Source organism: Vidua chalybeata, chromosome 3 (genome assembly GCF_026979565.1).
Source record: "Vidua chalybeata isolate OUT-0048 chromosome 3, bVidCha1 merged haplotype, whole genome shotgun sequence".
Classification (NCBI taxonomy): domain Eukaryota; kingdom Metazoa; phylum Chordata; class Aves; order Passeriformes; family Viduidae; genus Vidua; species Vidua chalybeata.
The window spans coordinates 43,542,139-43,559,497 of record NC_071532.1 but is presented as its reverse complement, the minus strand read 5'-3'; positions in this window follow the sequence as shown (position 1 = coordinate 43,559,497).

Here is a 17,359-nt window from a genome sequence, read left to right as displayed (position 1 = left end):
TTATATGAGAAAATGTGTACAACACTTGGGCTAAGTGAAGGTGGATACACACCTTCCCTCCAAAGTGATGAGAACAGCATAACTATTTTTTTCATAAGTAAAACCATCTACCTGGAAAGCAAGTTTTGGCATCATGTATGCTCAACTAATTGAGAGAAGTCAAGATGTGAAGGCCCTGGTCCCAGACTGGTACTGAGGACCTGCTGAAGGACGAAAGCTCTTGGGTAAGATGCAGAACCAAACCTCTACCCTCTGCAGGTGTCACCTCTTGAGGACAAGGACAGGGAACAGCAAAGTGTTCAAAGAGATCAGGTAAGACTTGGGTGATGCCTGCTAACACTGGTGCAATGGAAAGCTGGAAGAAGACATGAGACTGGTGACAACACCCTCCCTCAAGTGTGGCCATGCTCAGTTAATGTGCTTCCTTGATCTTTCTACAAAGAAGGAAAAAGAGGTATCCAGAGAAGAGGCACTCATACTCATTTTTTTAGTCAGGTGGGCCAGCCAATATGATAGGAATGAAGCTGGCCACTGCTATTTGATACCTCACATAACCCTTCCAGTGTTCAAAGATGCCTCAGCAGAACTTCATCAATGATTTTTGGTCAAATTAAGTGGCTTGAACACACTGAAAAAAATGGGATTAAGAACATATTTTAAATCAGAAATGGTTTAATCAGAAACAGTTTCTTTGAATTGTATATATTTTTAAATTCCTTTGATTAATTTTAAAAGACCAAATTTATAATTGTAAATTTATAATCTGTTGTTAACATTTAATAAAGAAAGGGGTGATTAAAAGTTTCCCCTCTCAACAGCATTACTTTTCATACCAAACTGTCTTATCAAGAACCCACAAAGCTGAACTTTTCCTTTCAGATTAAAGTACTTTTTTCTTTTCCTTTTCTGCTCAGTCACCAAACCAGGAGGAAGAACCCCATTCCATTAGCAATCCCACCCAGTGGGTAGGCAGCAGAGAATAATCTGTTGTATGAGAGACTGCCTTGCATGATGCTGACTGTACAGAGGAGGCAAGGGATGAACAGACAAACCAGACCCACATGGAACTTCTCCATGCCTCTTTCCCTAGCCCTTCTGCTGACCCAGTCCTGTCACTCAAATCCTGTGATTTCCCACACTGAAAGCAGTTTCCAAAATGCTGTTTAGCTGTTGCTTCAGCTGCATCACTTTTACATACAAACTTTCTTCTACCTGTTGTCCCAAATGTGCAACATACTGCATGGCATCCACAGTGCAGGCATTATCCAGTTATAGGGAAGTATTATAAATTTAAGTCTGACCATCTCCATCAGCCATTTACCTTGGTAGAGAATTTCCACTGAACACACCTGCGACAAATCTCTTTTCTCCTTCCCTTTTCTTGGATTATGAGTAAAATAAAACACAGCCTATGACATTAATGGTCTTGTAATATTGATTGAACTACCTGGATGCTAGGAAACATTACAGCTGAGGTCATTTTTTCAAACAGTGTATTGAATTACAGGTTTCCATTTGCTTTTTGTTTTGCTTTTTCCTGTGGGACCCATTTGTACACTGAACAAAGTAGGAGCTTGCTTGATACAGCTATTCAGTGTTTTATCTCGCCTTCATTGTCTTGTCTGACCACACTATTTCTGTTTTTTTTTTTCATTAAAAGAAAACTGTTGCTTCTTTTCTGTTTTTCTGCACACACTAATGTCTGAGTACATAAAAATAGGTGTACATTTACTGCCACAGAAATCTGGTGTTGAGGGACTTTTGCTTTCTCTTCCATTCTAGGTGGAGGATAAAGAGAAATTGAAATGTCAGAGCTTCCATTCATGGCATGGTCAACATCAGACGGGTGAGATTTCTCCCTATAGAGCACTCACGTGATACACACTTGTAACACATGATAATGACAGAGTTCTGTAACAGCAGATGTGCTGTAGGCATAGTGACACTTAGACTAGTTGAGGTATTGTAGGTGAACTAGCAGTGAGAGCCACAAAGGATTGCAGTATTTGCATTGTGCAAGGGAGCACCAGCCCTCTCATAACCCAGTGCCACCTCACCTAGGCACCACCTTTAGCTTTGAAGCCCAGTTCCTAGTTATTTAGTAGTGGTGTGTTTGAGTGTTGAGTGCCTTTGTAAGTCTTACATCAGAAAATAGGGGGAATAAATTACAGGATGTGTCCACACAGCAAAATGAGGTGTTTTGGCTTCTGCACAAACAGTTGAGTGCAGCTCATGCTGTGGGAGAAGGAGACTCAAGCAGGCTGTGTCACACAGGGAAGGACCCAGTTGGTGGTGGATGTTCACTACCCATGATCCATGTACTCAGGCAAAACTTTTTATTTATGGTTCTGTTTGTGGCTTGCAGAAGCAAATACACCACAATTACTAGGTGGTTATACACGGTAATTCTAAAATGAGGCCACTCTTTGTCTGTTCCCAAGAGTTGTCACAGTGTCTAGGCAGTGATTCAGGTGGGAGCTCAGTGCCTAAAGGCAGTTTCTTGCCCAATGTCAGCATTTAATTGCCAGACAGCTCCCTCTCATAGAGGCTTAGAAAATAGGTTTTGCAAGGTTTGACCCTCAAAACTGCATCTTCCTATGAAGAAAACCAACAAGGTTCATGCACTTTTCTTCCAGAAGCTGTTACTGGCAACAGTAAATTGTAGAGAACTAAAGTCTTTCTGTCCATGTGATCTACAAAAGCTCAAATTATTGCCCCTTCTCTCTATGTCTTACTTCCTTGTGGCCCCTTTTGGCATGGTTCCTATTTCTAGTCTTTCTTCCCTTGGTGTCCCATCCTGTGTCATTCTTCTCCTCTCCTGCTTCCCTTAGCTTGTAAGCTCAGCTTTGAAAGACTCCTGCTCCACCATCTGCTCCCATAGGACCTCACCCAGCTCTGCCAAATCTTTGTGCAGTGCTTGTTCCGAAACACATTAGAAAGTAAATCAGCATCCCAGGTTGCTACAGTCATGGGCAAAAAATCCAAAGAGAGTGGTTTCTCTTTTGCTGTCTTCAAGACCAAAAATCAAAGCAATGGATTCTTCTGCCCAAGAGACCTGGCCATCTCTCTGTCATATGATGTACGATTGGTCCCATAGCAAACACAGGGCACAGAGAGCAAGTGAGGCCAGAGAGAAATAAAAAGCAAATTGCCCAGCTGCTGAGCTGATGAAAGCTTAGAGCTGACAGTGCCTGAAAAAGCATTACTTCTCCCAGTGAAGACAAGATATTTATTATGAAGTCTGGTCTGGGTTTGAAGGCAGTATTTTTTAACTAAAAAATTTTGCAAATGTGTGAAACTTTGAATCTGGGTGTACTGTTAATGCCAGCTTGGGAGACACTGGCATTCTACACACAGAGTTCACAGGATTCAGTATTTTGCCTTTTTTCCTTTCACTCAGCCTTAGTGTTTTGTAAGAACAGAGAGTTGAAACCACCATTTTTTGAAAGCAATAAACTTAAATACAGCCATAAAGTGTTTATACTCTGCAATCTTTAGAAGGAACTATCAGCTGTTAGGGTTTGTGCACAGGTGACCAGCCCTTAGGCTGAACTAACAGGAGAACAGTCGAAAAGCACCAAACATTGCACAGGGGAGGAGAAAGCAGCTGGCCAGCCACACCTGGGACTCAGTAATCTGACAAGAACTGGAAAAAACTACCAGGCATTTCAGCAAGTGAAACAGGAGCATTGGAAACTCCCTCTGGGTGAAGCCCCAAGAGATAAGGAGGTGCTGATTTGTTGGCTGTCACTGAGGTCAAATCAACAAAACTGAGTCCTGTAGGTGAAAATTAAATAGAAGCAGGTTAGTTATTTGGGAAAGTGAAGGTGTTAAAGGGGATTGCTAGGTGAAACAACTCATGTGATTTGGGCTCTGTGGATTACTTGTCAAACACCCATGCAGTAACATCCCAACATAGCCTGCAGCAGGACAATAAACCTGCCATTGCAACCATGCTCTGTGCATCTGGCTTCCTTGCCTTGTCAGAGGGGGCAAGAGGGTGAGCTCAAATGTTAGGCTGGATGGGTTTGGAGGATGGACCAAACACCACCTTAACATCAAGGGTCCTAAGCAATCTTCCTAACATGAACCCAACTTTTAAAATTTATTTTTGTTTTAATGAAGATTTAGCACAAGAAAAAGTGTTTAGAAGTAGCTCTGTTGAGGTAGAACACTGTTCACAGTCTCTGCCACACTGTCCTTTGTAGCAGCCCTTGCCTCAGCATGGCCATGAGAATGATGTTTTTGTTCCAGCCACACCTTAATGTTCTGCCTTTACCCTGTCACACTTGTTTTCCTTCATTAATACACTGCTCAGGGAAGTTGAGGGACTTGGCAAAGCTGGGCAGTTTCTGCAGCTGCCTGAGTAAAGAAGTACATGGGAGCTTGTGTCAGACTGTCTTGTATATGTGCCCTTGTCCTCTTCCTCCTTTATTCCCTGTCAAGTATTTTCCCGGTTAGCGGAGCAGAAATGAAACTTCAGCAATACAGAAAAATCCTGGGGGTGCAGTCTCTTTTGAGCCAGTGGATGACTTTGCTAATTACCCCATGAAGAAAGTTAATGAGAGAAAAAAATCCTTTAGTGGAAAAAAATCCTGATAAAATAGATGTGTTTGTAGCTGATAGCCAGCTAAGGATAAACACAGAAGCAAGAGCTCTGGCAGGCTGCAGCAGTGTGATTTTTCCCAATCTAGTCATAGGAAGGGGAGTTTGACAAGTCAAACACACAAAAGCTGTAATTCTGCACATCTCAGGCAATTCCATCAGTGAAGTTTGGCACAACAATAAAAAAAAACCCAAACAAAACAAAACTAAAACTCCCTGACTCCTCTACCATGTTGCTTGGTGTGGGATGCCACCTGGGACATCCTAGCCTTATGGGCAGAGAAAAACACAACCAGCATCATGGCTGCCTATAAGCCACAGCTCCCTCAGCTGGACGTGTGAGATGCAGGCAGAGCATGAACCTCCCTTAAGGAAAACAAACCAAGGAGAAGGGCTACAGGCACGTGGAGGCCTGTAATTGCAACTGCAGGTGCCAAACACTACTTCCATGTACCTTCAAAAAGGCTCAAACCCCTATTCTATGTGGACTTTTTCATTGTGCCCTGTGTTAGTCGTCCAGGAGCAGCACCAGAGCCTGGGCTTAGTACTTTGCCTTAAGAGGACACCCTCAGTCAGAACGTAGTAAGAAGCACTTTGGGCCAAGAGACATGCAATTTATGTAGGAAAGAAGAGAGGGCTCCTGTCCTCAGCTCATGCTTACTGGGGTGCTCAGGTGCTGTGTCCCCTCCACAGCTAGAGGTCCTGCCTCCTGCCTGGCTGTGGGGTCAAGCAGATCCTCTGAACATATCCATATGCTCCACAAGCCACAGTGTGGGTGAGGTTTTCATACTAGCTCAGACTCAACCTGGCTGTCCAGCTCCTTTGTACACTGCTGTGCCTCAGCCCTAGGTGATCATCTTCTTCTCACAGGCTCAGCACAAGTATTGTGGTGTCTCGTGTCCTACTTCTATAGGTTACCACCACTTGTGAGAACCTAAAAAGAAAATTGATCTTCTACCTTACACTTGCTTCCAGCACAGCCCTCTGATTCCTTTCTAGTCTCAGTTACTCACTCCCAGTATCACCCTCAGTCCTTCACAGCTGCACCTACCCCAGGTACCAGTTGCAACCCTTCACCAGCCCTGGCACCCCTGGATCAGGCCAGGAAGCTCCACAGCTCTAACCCTGAACTGGAGAAAGGTACAAGCGAACAAGAGATGCACATTTGGGTCTTACCTTTTTCCAGGAGCGAGGCCAGAGCTGTTGAACATACATGGATGCACTGGCCTGGTTAGTCTGTCTGCAAGGCTGCTCACACCTCCTGCCCCCGCCAGCACTGATAAGAGCCACCATCACTCTCTGCTGCAAGCCCCCACTCCACAGCTAAAGCTGTCAGGATTTGTTTTACCAGGTGGATTTTTTCCCTTACATTTTCATTTTAATCTCTCCACAGAGGAGAAGCTCTTGCCCTTCAAACCAGACTCTCCCCATCCAGCCACTGATTGCCATCACCTACATCAGCTGCCTGGCTTCATTGAGGCCAGTTAGAGGTGGAGCTGCCTGAACCCCAGAGGACACACTGTTTTTCTTTAAGGAGCTCCACAGATCACTCTGTGCCTGTACACTCATGTTAATGCAGTAAAGTTAGCAAACATGTTCAGCTAAAAGAAAATTATAACATCTTAAAGATAGCATTGAGTATCATTTGGGGGCAGGATTTGTTCTACTGAGGAATATTAATTCACCCTTTGAGGTAATATCTACTTTATCTGTTGAAAAAAAATACAGCTTTGTTTACTCTCTGTTGGTATTTGCCCAACAGACAGTATTGTCTAGTTTTGAAAACACATCAAGCCACACCAAAGAGCTGCCAGGCTCTTACTGAGCTGATGATTCCTTTTTGTATCATAATTTTCCTTATCTTGGGATCCAGGCTGTCATCTTTAATTATTTTAAAATGAACTGCTGCATCCTTATCAGAATATTTTATCCCCTGGTCACTCTTCTATCTCTTCCTTATTCATAAAAGCAAAGAATTGTGATTAGTTTTATTTGATTATTGGTGTTTTGCCTCATTGCTTCTTAAATTGAGGAAACTTTTAATATAAATATATATTCAGCTTCCCTTTATATTCTGGCTCTCTAGTGTAAGTGTTCTTCCAGGCTGCTCAGGTCTTTCCAGCAGACTTTTCTCACATTCTGGATAATGAATGAATGTGTCCTCCTTCCAGTTTGCCTGGAACTTATCTGCTATGTGATGCTAGAGAAGAAAGACTCCTGGAGTGATGCACAAGCCCAGCTGTTCTGTCTGCATTATTCCATTTCTCCTGCTTCATCAACCACAGATCTAATGTCCTGGTCATTGTGCCCTTCCCCACCAGCCCAAACACCATGGTCCTTTCCTGTGTACACCAATTTTCTTTATTTTAATTGCAGCCTCTTATTCACAAAAATCAAAGTCTGATTTACACAATCTAGTCCCACACAGCATGTGCAATATATAGATAAATGCCTAGGTAGCTACATTTATATTGATTCAGCACAACACATGCATCCAGTGACCAACAAAAAACAAATTTGGAAAAGTGGGGATCAAGTAAAATAGGTTTTTAGCATTTTCATTATCACAGACAGAATGCAATAAGGTAGCTCTATACCACAACACCCAAAGAGTCATCTTATAATCTACATGTGCCTCTCAAGAGTCATTTATTTAATATTTTACCATATTATGCTTAAAATTAAGAAATATTCTGTGCAGAATTGCAATTACATGAACCTGCAAATACAAGAGGATGGGACATGCAGGTAGAGTTAGAAGTGGACCAAGTATACAGACTAGGAAGAAGAGACGGTGGGACACTGGACAACAAGCTTCCCTGGTACAGACAAGAACTTGATGAGAAGAGGCCCAAAGAGTGGTGTAGAGCACCCCACAGAGCAATCAGAGCTCCACACCAGAGAGCAGAACAGTAACTGGCATGAGAGCAGAAGCTGAGATGACACCTGACAGTGGAACAAATACTGGTCGATGAAACACAGGCTGATTATATACCAGTTAGCATTGATTCATGTGCCAAGAATAACAGTAGGCACTGCAACAGAGTGGGGGAGTGTGAGGCACTGAGAAAAAGCTCAGCACAACAGAGCAGGAGATGATTAAACAAACAAACAAACAAACAAGCCCTCACCCCAAGGAGGAAATTATTAAAGCAGCATGAACATGGCACTGCAGCCATCTTCTGTGGGAAGCAAATTCTGCAGTGAGCCCACAGACTAGGAAAGCCCACAAATGGCAACTCCACATTGCTGGGGAAAAATGGATTGGTGAGAGCTGCTAGCCAGCATATGTTTGACCTTTCTGAGAAAAGTGGCATGAGCACCTTCATTAATGACCGTGGCAGGGAGATGAGCCGGCCTGGAAGGAGGTTTGATTTCCGGACCATCTGTGATCCTGCCTGCCAAGCAATGGGAAGGCACCAGCCAGCCCAGGCCCTGGCCAGTATTCCTCCTCACAGCCAAGAGAAGGTGAGACAGGCTTCTACCCACTTCTCATATGCAGGGAATCTCATTTAACTCTTGAGCACTGGGGGACCTGTTGGAAATTGTGCAAACAAAAGGCACTGCTCACTGGAGCAGAGGCAGATCTGGGCTCCCTGTGACCACCTCTTACTGGGACATAGGGAAGGATAGCAAGCACAAACACCCAATAGATTAAACCATTTTAGGTCTTGTATTTCATATGTCCAGCCAGTGTTTTGGTATCCATCAAGACACAAGACACTTCCTTTTTTCTTTCAAGCACGCATTTTCATCTCCTTTGTTACCTTTTATCAATGAGCAGGGGTAAAGCTGGATGATAGCAAAACCCATCATGCTCACTGAAAACAATGCGTAATCATAGAAATGATACAAAGGCTGTTACATACAAATACATACAGATGGCAAGTGCTGTGAATAAAATACAGATTGGTTGGCCTCGTCTCTACATAAGAGTTTAGTACAGTGACTCACAAGAATTTGTTTGCAAAGTTGGATGTACTTCAAGAATTACAAACAACCTAAGGACTTGGCAAACAGGACAGTATAAAAAAATCCATTGGTAGGGGTGTTACCAGCCCACAGAGGTATCTCAAATCACAAATTAGCCCGTCTCCCTTCATGTCTATGGTGCAAGACAGTGCCTGTATTTATAATGGATGACTGGATTCTGTCATAGGAAGAACTAGGTACTCCTGGAGCTAGTAAAAATATGGAATGTAATGGGGGAAAAGTGTGGCATAATTCACCTGAATTACCAAATCAGATCAAATAAGAAGGTGTGTTGCCTTGTGCTGAGATATTTTCAAGGGATGCTGAGGAGGATCTGGTTACACTGCAAAACTGTACGCTGCTGCTTAGGCTAAGTGCCACAGCCAGGAAAGATGTGATAGTGGATCCAGGAAGGGTCATGCGAGAAATTTTCCATAGTGTCATGAAAGGTCCTGGCATTGGCTAAATCACCACTACAGCCTCATTGAGCTGTCAGTGTGCACTTCTCATCAGCTGCCTTTCAAAAGGATTATTTTAAACAGACAATTGGGAAAAGGGCTACTCACAAGTTGAGTTCCTCTCTTTCTGAAGGGTAGATCAAATAGCCTGTCTTGTGTAGTTGTATTAATAGAAGACTGAGAGAAGGTTGGATAACATTTGAGCAATAAATACAGGAAGAGGGAGGAATTATTTCCATTTAGATAAAAGCTACTACAAGATTAAGCAGCTGTACACTGACCCTGAAAAAAATTGGCTTGGAAAGAAGAGGATATTTAACTTTCAGAAATAAAGTGCCAGAGCAGCCTTTGAACAGAGATGCTGGGAGAAGGTATTTGACTCTTACAAGATAACGTCAGATTAACCTACAGAAAAGATTGTGTGAACACAGGGATGGTTCTTGGCTTTGGAAATGATGGTGTAATAGATGGGGTTTCAATTGCTTCAGTGCTATTCAGAATTCCAGTTTAAAGGAGACTTAGTCACATGTGTTTGTGACACAAGATTTAGCTGGTGAATAGGCCAGGCTCCTGGTTATACCCTGGTGCCAGGACAGATTTTCTCTTCTGTGCTTTATGCTGTTCATTTTGGGTTTGTTTGAACTTTCCTTAGGGTACTACAGCTTTTTCAGCCAGCACCAGGATGTGGGTCCAGGTGTGTGGATGCCTCAGTGGCACAGGGACAACTTTTCAGCAGTGCACCTATTTGCATCCCCCACTGGTCTCAGAGCAGTGCAGCAAGCAATTTTGCTTGCTCTTTTCCATGAAATTTTAAGTGGCATTAGATAAAACGGGGGAAGGCTTTCATGTCTGGCAGCTGGCAGAGCATGAAACTGGAAAAGAATATGATGAAAAAAGGCACTGCCATTTGCAATTGAGATCTCCTTGCAACTGAGGGGCTTTCTCCTCTGATCTGAACCAAGTCCAGTCCTGCAAAGATTTCTGCACATCAGTAGATTTGGGCTGGGAGAGATTCTCTCATTTTGGGGAAAATTTGCCTACAGAAACCATGACTATTTGTAAAGAACAGCTTTCAGTCTATACCCTTCCCAAGCTGAACACTTATCCAGGTTTTCTTGTTTTATTAGAACAAGAGAAACCAATCCTATCAAGTGATAACAAATTGAAAATGTTGCATATAAATACCTGAAAAGGTACAAACCATTTACACATAATCAACAGAGCTGTTATTTAAAGTGCACATTTTTAACCCAGGAATATTTCCCAGCTGCTAGTCTGTAATCTAAATGAGCATGAAGTCTTCTTTCCTCAGCAGGAGCACTATTTAGCAAAAATCTCCTTCAGAACCAGTCTTGGCAGCCATTAAACATGCTGGATGTGCTTAGCCTAAACCATTAGACAGCAGCATCTCTCAGAGGTCTGATAACTGAGTAAGACTTAAACCTATTAAAAACATAATTTCTGCTGTAGCTTAAATACATACCTGCAGCTGGAATGAAGCCCAAGTGTCTGCTTGTTTTGAATTTGTCCCTCAAATTGAATTGTCACAAATAACTTCCTGTAATCCACTTAGCTGGGTTTGAGGCTAAACAATACCACACAGAAGCACAGAAGTTAATATTCTGATTTGTGTATGGCCTTGAAGTTTGGATGCAAAATAAACCAAATTTATGTTAAGTTTGCTAAATTCCATGGGAATGTGCACTGTGGCTGCTGCATCAGGGCGAGAATATGAATTGAATCTAAGCAAGACAGGAACTGAAAATCACCTCTGATCTCACTGCCTGTTCTTGCTTCCTCATAGTCCTTTAGAGACCTTTTGTCATTACAGAGATGAATTTGGACTCTTGAGACTGAGGGAGAAGCTGCAGGTCTCATACATGCTTTGGATTCTTGCATAAACTGTTTGTGTCAATGCTTTAACCTCTGGTAAAATAGTAGCACAAATACAAAGGTTGTATTTGTTGTATTGCAGAATCTGGTTGCATTTTTAAAGTGTGATAGAGTGATGGTCTACCAAGCAGAAGGGTTTATAAAATCAATAAATAAGATAAACTGGGTTCTTTCTGAGAGACATGCAAAAACGCAGGCTGAAATTGGAGTGGTAATTCCTTGCAATACTTGCAAACCAGTACATTGGTTTTCTACTGATTTTATACCTCACATGTAACAAGATGTGAGATTAAATGATGAGATGCAATTAAAATGCCAGATTGGCCACATGACCTCAGGGAATGCCTCATGGAGCTGCCAACATGATAGCATTAGCACACCATCGTGCTGCTGATGTAATATCTCCGAAAACATTTTAAACCAAGCCTGTATTGCATTCAAGAAGGGCGATACTTTCTGGATTACAGGACAGCTGCAAAGAGTGACAGTGACATAAAGGCAGAAATATAGCAGAAGCAAATTGTTCTCTTAGCTGTCCGCTCGATCAGTTTGGTGCAAACACATCATCTTGTTTCTTGGAATTCAATGAAATTATCTTATTGGGGGTCTTGCTGAACCAGGGTTGTGTGCTTTCCATTCATCCCTGCTTCCCTGCTCCAACTACTACCTCTGGGAGTTTCATCCAGGCTCACATTTTGCAGCTGGGAAAGAAAGTCCTGGGTAACCATTTACCCAGGGGATCTATTTTTGTCCAAGCTTTCAGGGTCAGTCTGCTGTTTGTGTACCAATCATTACATTATTCTGTTTAGTCACCAAGCTCACATCTAAGGGCATTCAGGACTAAAACTTCTCAAAAACCTATTTTCATGTTGAGATTGGTTTATGTTTCAATGTATGACTTGCAAATCAAAAACTACAACTCTTATTAGCCTCCTTTGTAAGAAGCTGAGGTAGCAATACTTGCACCATCAAAATTATCAGTAGCTTGGCAAATACTCAGAGGGTTTTGGATTGTTTAGAGCTGGAACCTCGCTGCCTGCCTCAGGACATTGCCTTATCTCAGTACCATGGAGCTAAGTCTCTTGCCTCATCTTGAATAGGGAATTGCAGCCTCAGTTGCATTTTAATAACTAGACGTCACCAAGGGGGTCACAGTACAAGTGTTCCTAAGAACATCACAGGAGCACTGTCTATCACAGGGAGCAGCTCCAGTGCATGTAAGATTTTTTTAATTTGACCTGTACCCTGAAGTTAATAAAAATACATCTTCCTACTCCGTGCATTACCCTCCCAGAAAGGGGCTTCACTTCTTACCAAGGGTGCATTTATACATTCATATTTGTTCTCAGCACCTTGTTGATGCCTGAGGCACAGCGAGGAGGGCAGGAGGATTGATGAGATAGCCCTATTGCCCAAAATGAGAGCTCTGAGATTGCTTGATGTAAACATGCAGTTGACCCTTCTGGCAGGTCTGCCCACATTTCTTCTGAGCTCTGACAACCTCTTGCATCCCAAGGGTCTACACAAGAGGCAAACAGCTTCTGCACAGAAGGCTGTGCAGATGGACTAGAAGGCATTTACAAAGCTCCTGGCTCTTGTAGGGTGCAGCAGACTGTGTTTAAAACCAATGTCTCTGTGTCAGACACTTAGGACCATTTAGGGCAGAGATGCTGACACAGACTCTCTGTCTCCATGAATCTCCCCCAGGTTAGCAGGGGTTGGGACAAGTATCAGGTGTGCTCCACGGTTGGGGAAAGGGATGAAGGGAAACCTGGGGGTCCCCAAAAAGAGGGAAAGCATGGAGGTAGGGGCATGGTGGCTAATGCCATCTCCCTTTTCTAGTCCATGGCCACAGCACAGCCCCTCTGCAGAGCTACCACCCTGGGTAGTGGCAGGAGTATGGCACCCTGGTTTCAGTGCTGTGCTGAAAAATGCATGTTGAAAAACTGGACCAGGAATGAGCTGAGCTTTTGACAAAATGCTCATGTTCAGCACTCAGAGGAGCGTGGCCTGCTTCACCTGTTAAAGAGGATATTTGAAGGATGCTCATCTCTTCAGGGCAAGCTCGTAACTAATATAATGTGGTCTGTGGGCTCCAGACAAACACGTAACAAAGTCCCATAGCAATGCTGGTTTTGGAACAATTGATTAGAAATTGTGCAGTTAGCCAAAGAAGACAGGAATTTTTTAACAGGGAAGGTAATTAGTATCAGGGACAGAGGATGAGCTGCGATTGTTTCTGTCAGACCTGGAAATCCTATCTGTTCTAATACTGCAGATGTGTCTTGATTGCTGTAAGAAGAGCATCAAAAGGGTCCTTTCTGCCTTTAAAAGACAGAAATTAATATTTTCCCTCCACACATCCTACTTGTAACAGATTGACTAGTTTTGTTCTAGTGACACCACCTCTTTGATAATACTGCTGTCAAATTACTCTCCTCCTCTCTTCACACTGCCTTGGGCACTGGGCCCTCCCCAGGTGCTGGGCTGGAGCAGGCTGACTGCCCCTTACACTCCAAGTCCCACATGGCCCCCCTTCACTGGCCATCTTCACTACTTACCTTTGGCCTCAGAGCAGCTGTGGTCTCTCCTCTTGTGCCCCATGGGAGCTGCTTTCCCTGCACCACTCCACCTTTGAGGCTGATGTTGCTTGCAAATCTTCCCGGGGCAGACTGCCTGACTCCACGCTCTGCATGGGTCAGGAAAACCAGGGGCTTTTCTCAGCTCTCAGCAGGGTCAGCAATACCAGGTCAAGCTCCAAGGAAGAGGGGGTACAAAATGTGGGTCATCTTCTTCTTTTGTATTGATTCTTCTCCCCACTGAACATGAAGTAGGAATTTGAGCTAAATGGAGTGTGTATTTTCATTTTTGCACAATAAATTTCAAACAGGGTTTCATTATCCCAGGCAAATAGCATTAATCTGCAAAAGTAGCCTACTAAACATTTGAGGGACTTTATCCCAAAGGTGATGTTGTACTTCATTACTGGGCAATGATATTTTTTGCATCTCTGTTCAGAAAGTATGCCTCAAATCACAGCTGACAATCGTGAAACAAATTTAACAGATCTTTGCCCATAATCAGGAAACCAGCCCAGAAATGCAGAATTAGGATTTAGTAATTCCTATTTAAACTGACACTACAGATTGCTGTCTTCTGTTTATGCAAACATGCTAATTAATTTTTGCCCACGTGGGGTTGAGATGGAAGTTTTACAGTTGTAGGATAATATGTATTGCAGGCCAGGATTCAATCAGTCTAATGCTCATAAGCAAAGCAGTAATACACTCAAAAAGAAAAATAAACCAATTTAATTCTTCTAGATGAGCTATTAGTTTTTATGTCATTATGTTACCATTAGCACAAACACTGTCTGACATGCACAGTACAGACAAGTGAATCATACAGTCCTTTTGTGCCAGTCATTGGAAATGGTTTTAGAAATAAAGTGGTGGCTGCAGCTAAAGCTAATGGGGGGGGGGGGGGGGAATGGGGCTTTCCTGTCCCCTCACCTAGTCCCCATCATTAGGGCAGATGATGAAATCCCTTTCTACTCTCTGAATCTCACCTTGCCACCTATTGAGATGGCCCAGCTAGGCACTAGTGAGTTCTTAAGGAGAGTCAGACTGAGAATACTGTGAGCCATGCTCCTGAATGGAGAAGAGAAATTCAGAAGGCTAAGGGGGTAATCCAGTCTCAAAAAAAAAAAAAAAAAAAAAAAATCAGGCATAGAGAAAAGAAGTAGCAGTTCTGTTTGCTACTCCAGATACTTGCACATATGCACTATACACACAAGAGTATGAAACCCCTGGGATCAGCACCACATGGATTTGGGGAATTTTGAGCCTCCCAGAAGAGTGAGTTTCTCACTTTTTAAGGTAAAGAGTTCATTCCTGTCTTTCCAGACAGGCTAGGAACTAAAATGAAAGGCTGACCCAAGGCCAGGCAGTGCTTTGAGGCACACTTGCCCTTGGAAAGTTTCAGCAGTGACACTGACCTACGCTTCTGCTCATGAACACTAAGTAAACTTAAGACAGAAAAAGCTTATTAGGATAACAAGCATAACTTGCCTTAGGGGCCACAGGAGCCCTCTACACTGGGGAAATGCCAAACCATTATCCTGATTCATAGAATATATGGTGCGACTGAAGTAACAGAGAGCTACAGATAAATGTAGATAAATGGTGGAAAACTTACTTCCATTAAACTTAATTTCAGGTGACTTTTGGCAATGTTCTTGCTCTTCCTTCCTTTAACTCCTAGTGACAGGCAATGAAGCCCAGCGAAAACTGTGTGGTCACTTAGCAGTTTGCCAGGATGATTTCTCCCTGACATTGGCTGTCAGCCTGTGCACCTGCTCCCAGCCACACTGTCCCTCCTCATTACCTAAATCTGTCATTTGGCCCCAACTGCCACAAGTGAGATTGTCTTGGTATCAGCTAAGGCAATGGCCCTGGCAAACCTGCACCATCACCAGCAAAATAACTGCATCACAGTCCTCACACTCAGTGGCAACATGATAACCTTTGAAGATAATTGTGAGAACTCTCTGATAAAAAGTAAGTAGAATGGTAACTTAGGAAGCCATGAGACTGACATGATAGGCATTAAAATTACATACACCAAGTACCTAATCTGCATTAAGCAAGACACAGCTTTGCAGAGGCAGTCTCCAGAATCTCAAAAAATATGGTTTCTATTTGAAACAAGCAACAAGAAATTTTTTTGGCTATCTGGAAGCATTTTGATATATGCTGCAATAGCGACAGTAGTACAGAGAAGAGAAACTCTATTTTATTGTACTGGTGTACACTTGGAATAACACTACTTTCCATTACAGTAACTTTATTTTGCTTCAGCAGAAAGCAGAATCTAGAAGAATGAATAATGGGATAACATTAGGGCAGTGGTATTTTTAGCAACTTATGGTTCATCTCACTACATTTGTGGCAACTATTTACAAAGCAAATTGCAACATGGAAATTCAAGATTTGGCATTAGCAAACAGGTCCTGTGCAAGTTCCTATCTACCTAGAGGAAGATACACTGTCCAAGTAACAGCACTTGGACTTTCCTCTTTCCCCTTCCTTCTCTTTTTCAAGAGCCTATTCCATGCAAGTTACCTGCTAACTGCAAAGCACATAACTTGAAACAGCTTTGTGGGAAATCTCCATTTGATCCTGTGCAGGACAATCGCTCATCGACCAAAGCAGAGAGCAGGCACCTGAGTATAGAATCTCTTCCACACACCACACCTACATTGACTTCCCATTCCTCCTAGATACTGTCATGGATCCAGAGCTGCACACTGCTGGGAGCTAGGAGAACATCCTGGGGAATGGTTGCTACACACTTGCCCCTTCCTTACACAAGTTCACATCATGCTCCTGGCCATTGCCAGAGACAAAACACTGGGCTAGACAAGTATTTAGTGCAATCCAGAACTGCTGGTCTTATGCAACTCCTCTGACATAAGCAGCCAGCTAGGGAGGTTTTGCAGCGCTGACATTAAAGCTGCAAACCACCCCAGTCTCTGGAGTTACCTACTTAGAAAATAACTCATTTCAACCTCCAGCAAGTCTTCAGCACCCACACAAGGTGCCACTGGTGAACCTTAGGAAGAAACTTTGGGAGAACACATTCATTAAGGGACAACATGGCTGTCACTCAGCTCCAAAATCAAAACTCGAGTGGGTTTTTCCATTTTCTTTCCTCCAACACAATGAATATCCTGCCAGTCCTTTCCCTTGAAATAACAATAAAACGAGTTTATATTTAATGACTGACAGACAAAGAGAAAATAGCAAATGTCAGCTGTAGCACAGAAATAAAGCTATTAATGGGATATATGCCTGCAACAATTGAAGACAGGAAAGTGAGGACAGAACCCAGGCAATTCTTTTATGTGTACAAGTAATTTGCTTGCATTTCTAACTCTCCTTTGTGACTTTTTTTCGGCACTACTGCTTTATGAGCTACGCTCTCCATCTGGGTTTACATGCACCTGCTTCACAGTTTGCCTCTAGGTAAGGGATGCACTTTATACTGAGGTTCTTACATGATAATCTTTCTCCTTCTGATCTGGACTCCAGTTTCAATTCATCTTATATGCTGGCTTCATGTGAAGATGTAAAAGCTATCTGAAATGAGGGCTATTATTTTCATCAGTTTTTCAGATTTCTCAAATACTGGAGCAGTTGGTTCATAAGGACAGAAAAAATGCTATGTCACTATTTTTTATTTGCTATAATCAATCAGCATCTGAAACAAAACCTAACATACCTTGGATTGCTCTTCTCTTTTTTATAAAGGAATATCCAGGAATAAAGGAATAACTAAGCCACAATTAATATCAAGGTTAGGTACAACACAGCCTCCTTAGGCTGAGGAAGGCTAACTGAAGGATGCACAAACATAGAGAGGATTTCTTC